The 12,377-nt window shown below is 46.6% G+C and overlaps 1 pseudogene; it reads left to right on the top strand.

The window, feature by feature from the left end:
* The first annotated feature begins 6,712 nt into the window (after positions 1-6,712).
* LOC132238751 (peroxisomal acyl-coenzyme A oxidase 1-like) lies at positions 6,713-10,061 on the top strand (annotated as a pseudogene).
* The last annotated feature ends 2,316 nt before the right edge of the window (positions 10,062-12,377 follow it).

The following is a 12,377-nucleotide window of genomic DNA, read 5'->3' as shown; positions in this document are numbered from 1 at the left end:
GGGTGCTGCTGAGCAGTTGCCTATCTTCTGGGAAAGGTGTCTTCTGCCGACTTTTGAGAAGTGGGCCGTGTGTCCTTATCACCCGGCAGGAACTCGCCCTGTGTCCGAATTCCTCCTGCCAACCTTCGGCTTGACCCTCTGTTTTTAAAATATATGTTTTTATGGATGTCAGAGAGGAAGGGAGAGGGAGAGAGAAACATCAACGATGAGAGAGAAGCATCGACCCGCCGCCTCCTGCACACCCCACTCTGGAGATCGAGCCCGCAACCCGGGCTGTGCCCTGACCGGAATCCAACCCATGACTCCGGGGTCCCAGTCGACTCTGAACCCCGGCGCCACGCCAGCCGGGCTCAGTGACCTTCCTGGTGAGCTCTTTCGATGAAGGCAAGTCCTCAGTGTTAATAAAGGCTAAGTCACCAGTGTTTCGTTTTGTAGTTCACAGTGTTTTTCTGGACAAATAAACGAAAGCGGAAACGTTACTGAAGCCTGCAAGGGCAGAGCGTCTTCCTGCCCGGCCGGCGGAGGCACTGGGCGATGGTGGGAACGGAAGCCGCAGATGGAAGGAGCCGCAGGCACGGGCTCGCCCTCGGACTGTGTCCTCCCAGACTTCTGTGAGACAAATAACTTCCTCTTTCTCAGTACTCGGTTCCTCACAGCGGAACCCAGTCACAACCGACAGGTAAGGAAGGAGCAGGCGGCGGACGCGCTCCCGGAACGGCCCTGCCGGCTCTCAGCTCTCCCTGCCCCTGGGTCACCGGTCGCGCTGAGCTGATGCGCCGGGACCGGGCTGGGCGGGCCAGGGCCCCTGGCTCCCAGGCTCCCGGGCCTCCTGGCGTCCAGGCGGAGACCCGGTGCTTGGGGTGCGGGCGGGGCTCTGCCCCGTGAGAGGAGCAGCTAGAACAGACTCAGGAGGGAGACAATAGCATTGAACTCCGGGCTGTAATCACGTGGGTACCAGCCGCCAGCCTGGTTCATCGGGGTGCGCCCCGCGGGAGGTGCACGCACAGGGCTCGGGGACCCCGAGGAACACGATCCGGGACCAGAACTGTGAGCCTCGCTCCTCTGGGCTCCGAGTCTGCGAGCCCTGGCGCCTGCCCGGCCCGGTGACTGAGGAGCGGACGCGATCGTGGATTTCGCAGGTCCCGGCAGGTGTCCTGCGTCGGCCCTGGAGGTTGGCACGGGGCCCCACGCCAAGGCCCAGCCGTCCCTGCCCCGGAGCCGCCGTCGCCGCGTCTTTCGGACCTGGACGCCGCGAGAAGCCAAGTGGAAGCTGCCGACCTCCTCGCTGGGAAAAGAACAGGCGCGGACACGGCTCTGCGCAACCCAGGGCCCCGCCGCCAGGAAGCCCACCGGGACCAAGAGAGGGCTCTGTGTCCTCCGCTCGGACCGCAGCCAGCAGCCACGCGCGCCCGGGACAGCCTGCTGGCCAGAGGGTGGCAGAGAGAAACCGGGGAGCGCGCCGTCCTCCCGGCAGCCTGCGCCCGACCCTCCCCTTCCACAGGATGGCGTGCGCCCCCTCACCTGTGCCGACCCCCCACCCCCGCGTGACTGTATTTGGACCCGCGGCCTTTAAGGGGGTAACTAAGGTAAATGGGTAGTAAAGGTGGGGCCTTCAGTGACTGGGGTCCCCGTAAGGAGAGGAAGAGCCTTCAGAGAAGCACACACAGGAGAGCGGGGGAGGGGAGGACGCGGCGAGGCGCTCGGGGAGACCCCAGGCCTCCTGCCTCCCCGCAGAGCGCCCCCCGCAGAGCAGGCCCCCCGCAGAGCGCCCCCCGCAGAGCGCCCCCCCGCACTGCCAGGCCCAGACCCAGCTGCTCGCTCCCCCGCCGCCCCCCAGCACTTGCTCATCTTCCTTGGAAGGCCCAGTTTTGAGGCCGACACCTCTTCTCTGGTTTTAAAAGGTAGATTTTCTTAATAAATCTCCCCTGAAGGAAAGTACGGTGAAGAAGCCCAGGGAACAGGCTGCCATGGCACGGGAGTCGGCCGCCCGCACGTGTGTCTCCTGGACTCAGAGGCAGAGGAGCGGCAAAGCTTTCTGGCTAAGATCAAGAACACTTTAAAAATTTAACTCAATGGAAGAACTGAACAAACTGTATGACAAAACAAATAGCCAAATGGCAGAAGCAAATCATTTTTTTATAATTCTTTTTAAAATATATATTTATTGATTTCAAAGAGGAAGGGAGAGAGAAAGAGAGAGAGAAACATCAATGATGAGAGAGAATCATTGATTGGCTGCCTCCTACACGCCCCACACTGGGGATGTGCCCGCAACCCAGGCTTGTGCCCTTCACCGGAATCGAGCCTGGGACCCTTCAGTCCACAGGCTGATGCTCTATCCACTGAGCCAAACCGGCCAGGGCAGAAGCAAATCATTTTTTAGCAGTATTTACTTTATATGTAAACTGGAGGCCAGGTACACTGACCTGCGGGGATCGGGCTGAAACCTGCTCTCCAAAATGCCCCAAGGGGTCCTGGATTGTAAGAGGGCACAGGCCAGGCCTAGGGACCCCCACCAGTGCACAATCGGGGCGGGGAGGGACTGCAGGAGGGCTTCAGGGCATGTCCGGCCCATCTCACCCAGTCCCGATCAGCCAGACCCCAGCTAACCTACCGGTCAGAGTGTCTGCCCCCTGGTGGTCAGTGTGCATCATAGCAACTGGTCAAAGGGTCTGACACTTGGTATATTAGGCTTTTATTATATAGAATGGGTTAAACTCTCCTGTTAAAATGCAGAGATTGACAGATTGGGGGGAAAAAATAAACCTGATCAATCTATATGTTGTCAACAAGAGACTCACTTCAGATTCAAAGACACAAAGAGGTTGAAAGTGGAAGGACAGAATAAGATATTCCATGCAAATAGTAACCAAAAGAGGGCTGGTGTCACTATACTATTGTCGATTCCTCCTATTTTGTGCTCATTAGCATAAAATTTTAATTATTATTTTCAGTATTTCCCTTTAAATCATATAGGTAAAAAAGAGGTTAAAGAAAGTTAATACTTGGCTTTTATATTTACTGATGTTGTTACCTTGAACAATGTTTCTTCTTATGGCTTTGAGTTACTGTCTAGTGTTTTTCCTTTCAGCCTGAACTATTTAGCATTTTTTTGTAGGGCAGGTCTACTGGTAGTGAACCCCTTCAGTTTTTATCTAGGAATATCTTAATTTCTCCTTCATTGTTCAAAGAGAGTTTGTAGATATAGAATTGTTTGTGTTAAGCACATAAATATGTCATTTCACTATCTTCTGGCTTCTGATGAGAATTTGGCTGTTAATCTTAGGAGGATCCCTTATGTGATAAATTGCTTCTCTACTGCTGCTTTTAAAATTCTGTCTTTGGGTTTCAACAATTCAACTGTTTTGGTGTGAATTTCTTTGAATTTATCTTGTTTTGAGTTCATTAAACTTTTTGGATATGCAGATTCATGTCCTTCAACAGATTTGGGAAGTTTTTCACCATTATTCTCTCAAATTCTTTTCCTTCAATTTTCTTCTTCTAGGACATCTATGATGCATATGTTGGTACATTGATAGTGCCCCAAGGTTCCATAGACTCTGGACCTCAGAGTGGATAATTTCAACTGTCTTAATTTTCATTTCTCTGATTCTTTTTTCTGCCTACTCAAATCTGCTGTTGAACCCTTCTAGTAAATGCTCATAATAGTGTACTTTTCAGCTCCAGAATTTGTTTTGCTCCTACCTATAATTTCTGTTTCTTGTTTTTTAAATATTTTTATTTTGCTCATATGCTATTTCCTTGATTTACTTTAGTTCTCTGTCCATGACCTCCTTTAGCTCATTGAGCATATTAAATCAGCTGATTCAATGTCTTTGTCCAATAATTCCAATATCTGGGCTGCCTCAGATATAGTTTCTTCCAAATTATGTTTTTCCCTGTGACTGTATGTGTGTGTGTGTGTGTGTGTGTGTGTGTGTGTGTGTGTTTAACTCTTTGTTGACAAATGGACATTCTGGGTATTATATTGTTAACTCTGGAAATCTGATCCTCCCACTTCTCCGGGATTGGCAATTTTGGCTTGTTGAGGATCTGTGACTTTCCCAAACTAATTTTACAAAGTATGCCTTCCTTGATGTGTGTTCCCTGATGTCTTTTTTTTTTTCTTAAATTAAATCTTTATTATTGAAAGCATTACGTATGTCCTCCTATTCCCCCTTGACCCCTTTGAGCCCACTGCCACCACCCACCGCAGGCTTTCACTACCCTATTGTCTGTGTCCATGGGTTATGCATATATGCATGTAAATTATTTGGTTAATCTCTTCCCACGCCCACCCCTTCCCTCTGAAATATATTATTCTGTGGCATGCTTCATTGTCTCTGCTTCTATTTTGTTTGTAACTTTATTTTGTTCTTTAGATTTCACAATGAGTGAGATCATGTGATACTTGTCTTTCTCTGACTGATTTCACTTATAATCCTCTCCAGGTCTCTCCATGCTGTCTCAAAGAATAAGAGATCCCTTTTTTATTGCTGCATAGTATTCCATTGTGTATATGTTACACAGCTTTTTTATCCATTCATGTACTGATGGACACTTGGACTGTTTCCAGATCTTAGCTATTATAAATAATGCTGCTATGAATATAGGGGTGCATATATTCTTTCTGATTGATGTTTCAGGTTTCTTAGGATATATTCCTAGAAGTGAAATCACTGGGTTAAATGGCTGTTCCATATTTAATTTTCTGAGAAAACTCCATACTGTTTTCCATAATGTCTGCACCAGTCTGCATTCCCACCAGCAGTGCACTAGGGCTCCCTTTTCTCCACATCCTCCCCAGCACTTGTCATTTGTTGATTTGTTGATGGTAGCCATCCTGACAGGTGTGAGCTGATGCCTCCTTGTCGTTTTAATTTGCATCTCTCTCATTATCAGTGACTTTGAGCATTTTTCCTATGTCTCTTGGACATCTGTATGTCCTCTTTGGAGAAGTGTCTACGTCCTTTGCCCATTTTTTAAATTAGATTTTTTTGTCTTCATTTTGATAAGTTCTATGAGTTCCTTATTTATTTTGGGTATTAATCATTTATCAGATGTATCATTGCCAAATATGTTCTCATGAAGTGGGCTCCCTTTTCATTTTGTTGGTTTCTTTTGCTGTGCAGAAGCTTTTTATTTTGATGTAGTCCCATTTGTTTATTTTCTCCCAAGTTTCCTTTGCCTTAAGAGATGTATCTATAAACATATTGTTATGAGAAATGACTGAGATTTTGTTGCCTGTGGTTTCTTCTAGGATTTTTATGGTTTCCCGACTTTTATGTCTTTTATCCATTTTGAGTTTATTCTTGTTATGGTGTAAGTTGGTGGTCTAGTTTCATTTTTTTGCACGTGTCTGTACAATTTTCCCAACACCATTTATTAAAGAGACTGCATACTCTTGCCTCCTTTGTCACATATTATTGAGCATAATGGCTTGGGTCGATTTCTGGGGTTTCTGTTCTGTTCCATTGATCTATATGCCTGTTTTTGTGCCAATACCAGGCTGTTTTGATTATGGTGGCTTTGTAGTATAACTTCATATCTGTTATTGTGATACCTTCAACTTTGTTCTACTTTCTCAAGATTGCTGTGGCTATTTGGGGTCTTTTTTAGTTCTATATACATTTTTGGAGTATTTCTCCTAGATCTGTGAAATGTACTGTAGGTATTTTAATAGGTATCGCATTAAATCTTTACATTGCTTTGGGTAGTATGGATATTTTAATGATGTTAATTCTGCCAATCCATGAACACGCTATATTCTTCCATTTGTTTATATCTTCCTCTATCTCTTTTTTTTCAATGCCCTGTAGTTTTCTGATATAAGTCTTCTACCTCCTTGGTTAAGTTTGTATTTTTGTTGTTGTTGTTGTTGCAATGGTAAATGAGATTGTTTGCTTAGTTTCTCTTTCTGAGAATTCATTATTGGTGTATAAAAATGCCATTGATTTTGTATCCTGCTACAGTGCTGAATTCATTTATTAAATCTTGTAGTTTTTTGGTGGAATTTATAGGGTTTTCTATGTACAATATCCTGTTATCTGAGAAAAATGACAGTTTTGTTAATTTTTTTTGTCTGGAAGATCTATCCAGTGAAGTCAGTGGGGTGTTAAAGTCTCCTACTATGACTGTATTGTTGTTGAGTTCTCCCTCTCTCCCTTAAGTCCTCTAGAAGTATATATATATATATATATATATATATATATATATATATATGCGCTCCTGTGTTGGACGCACATATTTACCAGGGTTATATCCTCTTGTTGGATCCCTTTAATATTATGTAGTGACCTTTGTTGTCTCTTGTGATGGCCTTCATTTTAAAATCTATTTTGTTAGATATGAGTATTGCTACTCCAGCTTTGTTTTTCATTTCCATTTTCCTGTAAACTTTTTTTCCATGATGTAGAGAGTGCCTGGAAGAGCACCTGAGCGAGGGCCGTTGGCTGAGTCCAGCGGCATCGGCAAAGCCATCTCCTGGAAAACAGACCTTCTCAAAAGGCAAGATGCTGTCGGTCCGAACCTATAGCTCAGGTGCCGGGGGTGGGTGTCATTATCTAAGTTCAGCCAGGCACCAGGGGCAGATGCGATTATCAGAGTCCAGTTAGACCTGATGATTACAAAAAGCCACAGGATGAAGAATTGCCGGCCGGAGAGTCTGACAGCTCGACGCCGCCTTGGCCTCTGCTGCTCCCAGTGGTTGTCCATGAATCAGGACCTGCTCTGGGAGCGGCCTCCACCAGCTTCCACTCCGAGCTGCTCACACACATCCCGGACGGCAGCCCGGAGAACACCTGGTGACGCCGAGATCGAGAACCTGATTCTGAACGACCCAGACTTCAAGCATGAGGACTTGAACTTCCTCACTTGCAGCCAGTGGGTACGAGGTGGCTGTTAGGAAGAGTGCCACCTTGGTGAAGAAGATGCGGGAGTTTGGCATCTCAGACCCTGATGAAATGATGTGGTTTAAAAACTTTGTGCACCCGGGGCCTTCGCCTCTGGATCTCCACTTGGGCACGTTCCTGCCCACCTTGCTTCACCAGGCGCCTGCGGAGCAGCAGGAGCGCTTCTCATGCCCGCCTGGAACCTGGAGGTCATCGCACTTATGCCCGGGCAGAGATGGGCCATGGGACTCATCTGTGAGGCTGGGAAACCACAGCCACATATGACCCTGAAACCCAGGAGTTTGTTCTCAATAGTCCTACTGTGACCTCCATCAAGTGGTGGCCTGGTGAACTTGGAAAGACTTCAAATCATGCGATAGTACTAGCCCAGCTCTACACCCAGGGGAAATGCTCTGGATTACATGCCTTCATTGTACCTATTCGTGAAATTGGAACCCACAAGCCTTTGCCAGGGATCACCGTTGGCGACATTGGCCCCAAAGTCGGCTATGATGAGATGGATAATGGCTACCTGAAGATGGACCATTATCGTATCCCCAGAGAAAACATGCTGATGAAGTACGCCCAGGGGAAGCCTGGTGGCACCCATGTGAAACCCGTGAGTAACAAGCTGACCTACGGGACCATGGTGTCCATCAGGTCCTTCCTCGCGGGAGAAGCTGCTCGGAGCCTGGCGAAGGCGTGCGCCATTGCCGTCCGATACAGCGCCGTGAGGCACCCGTCGGAAATCAAGCCAGGTGAACCAGAACCACAGATTTTGGATTTTCAAACCCAGCAATAGAAACTCTTCCCACTGCTGGCCACTCCTATGCCTTCCATTTTGTAGGCGTCTACATGAAGGAGACCTATCATCGCATTAATGAAGACATTGGCCAAGGGGGCCTGAGTGAGCTGCCCGAGCTTCATGCCCTCACCGCCGGGCTGAAGGCTTCCACCTCCTGGTGACTAACGCCGCCATCGGAGCCTGTCGGACGGCCGGTGGCGCGCACGGCTACTGTCACTGCAGCGGCCTCCCAAACATCTACGTCACCTTCACCCCGACCTGCACCTTCGAGGGAGAACACGCCGTCACGATGCTGCAGACCGCCCGGTTTCTGATGAAGTTACGACCAGGTGCACTCGGGAAAGCTGGTGTGTGGCCTGGTGTCCTACTTGAAGGACCTGCCCAGTCAGTGGCCGTGTGGCCCACCGTGTGGCTCCGGGCGGCCAGATTAGTAGAAATCGCTGCCAAAAACCTTCAAACTGAAGTGAGTCACAGAAAAAGCAAGGAGGTCGTGTGGAACCTGACTTCCGTGGACCTCGTGCGAGCTAGTGAGGCGCACGGCCACTATGTGACAGTGAAGCTCTTTTCAGAGCAGCTCCTCAAAATTCAAGGTAAGTCCGTTCCGTCCTGAGGAATCTGTGCCTCTTGTACTCTCTGTGCGGGATCAGTCAGAAGGCGGGGGATTTTCTTCAGGAGAACATCCTGACAGACTCTCAGGTCACCCAGGTGCACCAGCGCATCAAGGAGCTGCTGACCGTGATCCGCACGGACGCTGTTACGCTCATCGATGCGTTTGATTTCCAGGATGTCGCTGGGCTCCGTGCTGGGCCGCTACGATGGCAACGTGTATGAGAACTGTTCGAGTGGGCCAAGACCTCCCCGCTTAACAAAGCCGAGGTCCATGAATCTTTCTACAAGCACCTGAAGCCACTGCAGTCCAAGCTCTGAAGGTCACCTCAGTCCTCCAGGCCCCTGCACCTGCCGCACAAACCTGCACGGAGTCTTGATCCAACGCAGAGAGCTTTGGAGCACATGATAAACTGACCCTTTCCTCGTTATAAATGAAAACAATGACCAGCTTTCAGAGATTAAATGAAAAAACAAATGTTTTAAGTGCAATTAACATTGAAAGAGACCCGCTAAGCATTCAGAAAAATCTTTAAGAAATGCAGTACGATTTATCTTTGTAACGCTGCTGATCCCAGGCCATAACTTTTGATAATTCAGAGTTTAACTACTAAGTAGTTAATTTTTCACTCTTAATTGCTAATCACTGGGTAATAGTGTTTTTAAGCAAACGTATTTTTGAAGTGGGGTAGCACCCTTCTGAGCTTTCCTCCTGAATGCCCTACCCCTCCCACCATGGGCCCTGGCTTAAAAGCAGTTCTGAAGAAAACGGATGGGAGAAATAAACTAATCAGGAAATTCGGTGTGAGTCTGGCTTGACACATTTTCTGTCTGCTTGCCCTTGATTGCGGACGTACTTTCTAATTGTTCATAGTAGCATTTGTCCAACACAAATATTTCTTCGGCACAGGCCCACTGCGAGGTCATGGTCCGGTGCAATTGGGAACGAATCTTCCATTTGCAGGATCGCTAAATTGTCACTGGAGTAGCGCTGCAACTCCCTTTGTCCCCAACATCTTGGGAAGAGGTAGGTAGTGAAGTTATCTCATAGGACCTTTGGCAGTGATGGGACTTCAATCATTGGTGTTTGATCTCCCGCCCTCTTCCCCTAACTTCCTGAAGGTGGTGCTGAAGAAAGGAGAGCGTCACCGTTCCTTCCTGGTGGAGTAAGTGTAGGGAGAGCTCTCGGTCACGGTTACTGTGACTTGGTGGCCATATTCACTGGAAAGCCTGGAACAATCCAAATTTCATATGTGCTGTCATTTTGGCTAAACCATGAACATGCTTGGAGGTTCCAGCACCCAGCACGACACAAGTAAAAGCATCACTCAGGCTGCCTCTTACGCCCCTGGTAGCACAGGAAAAGCCCTTCGCGAACCATGTGTTCTGATTTTGGATCAGAAAATATAACCATTGGAACTATGGCTGAAGGACAAATGGAAGTTGCATAGAATCTGTTTCTTACTGTACATCTGGTTTTATTTTCAGTATGTTTCTAGGAGTTTTATCTGAACTGCTAAATTGTTCTTTCAACTGAAATCTAATTTACACAATCATTCTATGTGTAAAGGGTAAACATGTATCTCTTAAATGAATTTTATTCTTAAAATCAATGTAAAACAACACATCACTTGATTTTAATTTTTTTAACCTGCTAACGGTGGCTGTGAAATCAGTTGTTTCTGCCTCAGGAAGCTGGTTGTCCTAGAACTGTCTTGAGGAAGTGCTGTAGTTCATGGAAATTAATTCCTACCTGGGACCTGACATAAAATCTGTCCCAGTAATCGGAGAATTTTAGGCCCAGCAGGAATGCTTGTCTGTCGACACAAGCCTTACTCTCTCCGCCAGGAGGATTAATTGACAATTGTGTTAAGATTGAAGTAAAAAGCACCATGTTCATCTCATTTGAGTATTTCTTGACAGTAGTTCAGATTCTGAGAAATAATATTTAAATTACTGGATATTGACCTGTTAAATACAGAATTGTTTCACAACCAGTGCTTAAGCACCTTACCCAGATGAACATCTGTAATCATGATCTGTGTTTGAAATACATGCACCTAATAAAAAACTAAATCTGAAAAAAAACGGATGAAGAATTGCAGCTTGATCTTTAAGCATGATTTTGCATAATTTCCTTTGTCTTAAACTCTAGTAAAACTTCCTGGTATCATGCTGTACATAATAAATGTGCTGCAGTACCTCTGGGTCACTGTCTCTCCATCCGAGAACAGTGTCCCACCTGATCCCAGCTTTACCCACTGTCTCTGCGTCTGTCTCTTTTTCTCAATCCCCAGTCGCCCCTATTCAGGATTCATTTGCTCTCTAGCCGTGCTAGTCGTGGCTGGAGTACCCCCATACATCCCTTCACTCGCATCCATGCCTTTTGATTGGAGCATTTAATACATTTACACTTTAGGTTATTATTGAAGTACTTATTTGCCTTTTAATTCTGTATGCCTATGTTTCTCTCTCTATATAAATGTATGTATATATCTCTTCTCATTATCGCAGTCTCTTTAGCATTTCTTGTAGTGTTGACTTGGTGGTAACAAACACCTTTAGCCTTTGTCTGGGAAGCTCTTAATTTCACCATATATTTTGAATGATAGCCTTGCTGGATATAGTAATCTTGGTTTCAGATCCTTGCTTTCCATCACCTCGAGTACTTCATGCCATTCCCTTCTGGCCTGTAGTTTCTTATGAGCAATCAGGTGTCAGCCTTACGGGAGCTCCTTTGTAGGTAACAGTTTACTTTTCTCTTACTGCCTTTCAGATTCTCTGTTTTTATTTTTAGTCATTTGGTGATGTGTCTGGGTGTGGGCCTATTTGTGTTCCTCTTGCTTGGGGAACTCTGTGCCTCCTGACATTGTGTGACTTTTTCCTTCACCAGGTTAGGTAGATTGTCTGCCATTATTTCTTCAAACACGTTCTCTATCCCTTGATCACTTTCTTCCCCTTCTGGCATGCCTACTACGTGAATATTGTTACATTTCATGTTGTCCCACAGTTCCCTTAAGCTGCCCTCCTGTTTTTTCATTGTTTTTTTCCTTTTTGATTCTCTGAAAGAGTGCTTTTTTTCTACCGTCTCCTAATACACTAATCTGACTCTCAGATTCCCCTAATCCGCTGTGTATTCCTTCCTGGGTGTTCTTTATCAGTGCTATGCCATTCTTTACTTCCGTGTTGTTTTTTTTCATAGTTACTATATCTTTTCTCATGCTGTTGAGCATCTTTACCATCATTATTCTGAACTCTATATCTCTGTATTACATAAATTTCATATCTACATTTCATTTATCTCTTTCTCATTTACAGGTTGTTGTTTTTTTGCCTCTGCATTTTGGCTGCCTGTTTGGGTTTGTGTCTGTGTGTTAGGTGGATCTGTTACAACTCCGTCTCTAGTGTGGGACAATATCAGACGCTGTTTGTGACTGGCCCTGAGTACCCTGTTTCGAGCTGTCAGCAATCCAGTTTGTGGCTCCCTCTGCTGGGGCTGGGTGCCTTTTGAAAGGACCAAGATATGCATCAGGGTCTGCTTTTCCTAGCCCCAGGCCCGGAAGATCAGGCAGACTCAAAGCCTCCACAGAGCCACCTCTGCCTGCTGTCTGATTGTCATCAGCCTTGATTGGCCTTAGGCTATGTACCACAAGACAGGGAAAGAGGTCTTCCAACAGGGCATGGTGACTGCCTTTCTCCCAGGCCCAAACCGTCTGGATTGCAAAGGTTCATTGGAGAAAGATGTCCTCTGCAGCGTGAGGAAATGACTCAGCACAGGAAACTGGGGGGCTGCCCTCTGAGCTCCAACCCCATAGCCCCCAACCCTGGCTTCTGGGTGATGGGTACACAAATGTGCTCACTTTGAAAACCTATCAAGGTGCATGTTTATGTACTCGTGTCTACATCTGCTATAAGTCAATTAAAAAATTATTAAAAAAATTAAGAAAAAAAATTCATGTTGGCACCCAGTTTAAAACCCCTCAGGGGTCCTCTTGTGGCCTGGGATCAAAGTCAGGCCCCTCTCTGGAACTTCTCTCCTTGCCATGGCTCTGGCCACAGAAGTTCACATGACTCCC

This window comes from Myotis daubentonii, chromosome 7 (genome assembly GCF_963259705.1).
Source record: "Myotis daubentonii chromosome 7, mMyoDau2.1, whole genome shotgun sequence".
Lineage (NCBI taxonomy): Eukaryota > Metazoa > Chordata > Mammalia > Chiroptera > Vespertilionidae > Myotis > Myotis daubentonii.
The sequence above is the reverse complement of the archived record's forward strand: the minus strand, read 5'-3'. Positions and strand labels throughout refer to the sequence as shown.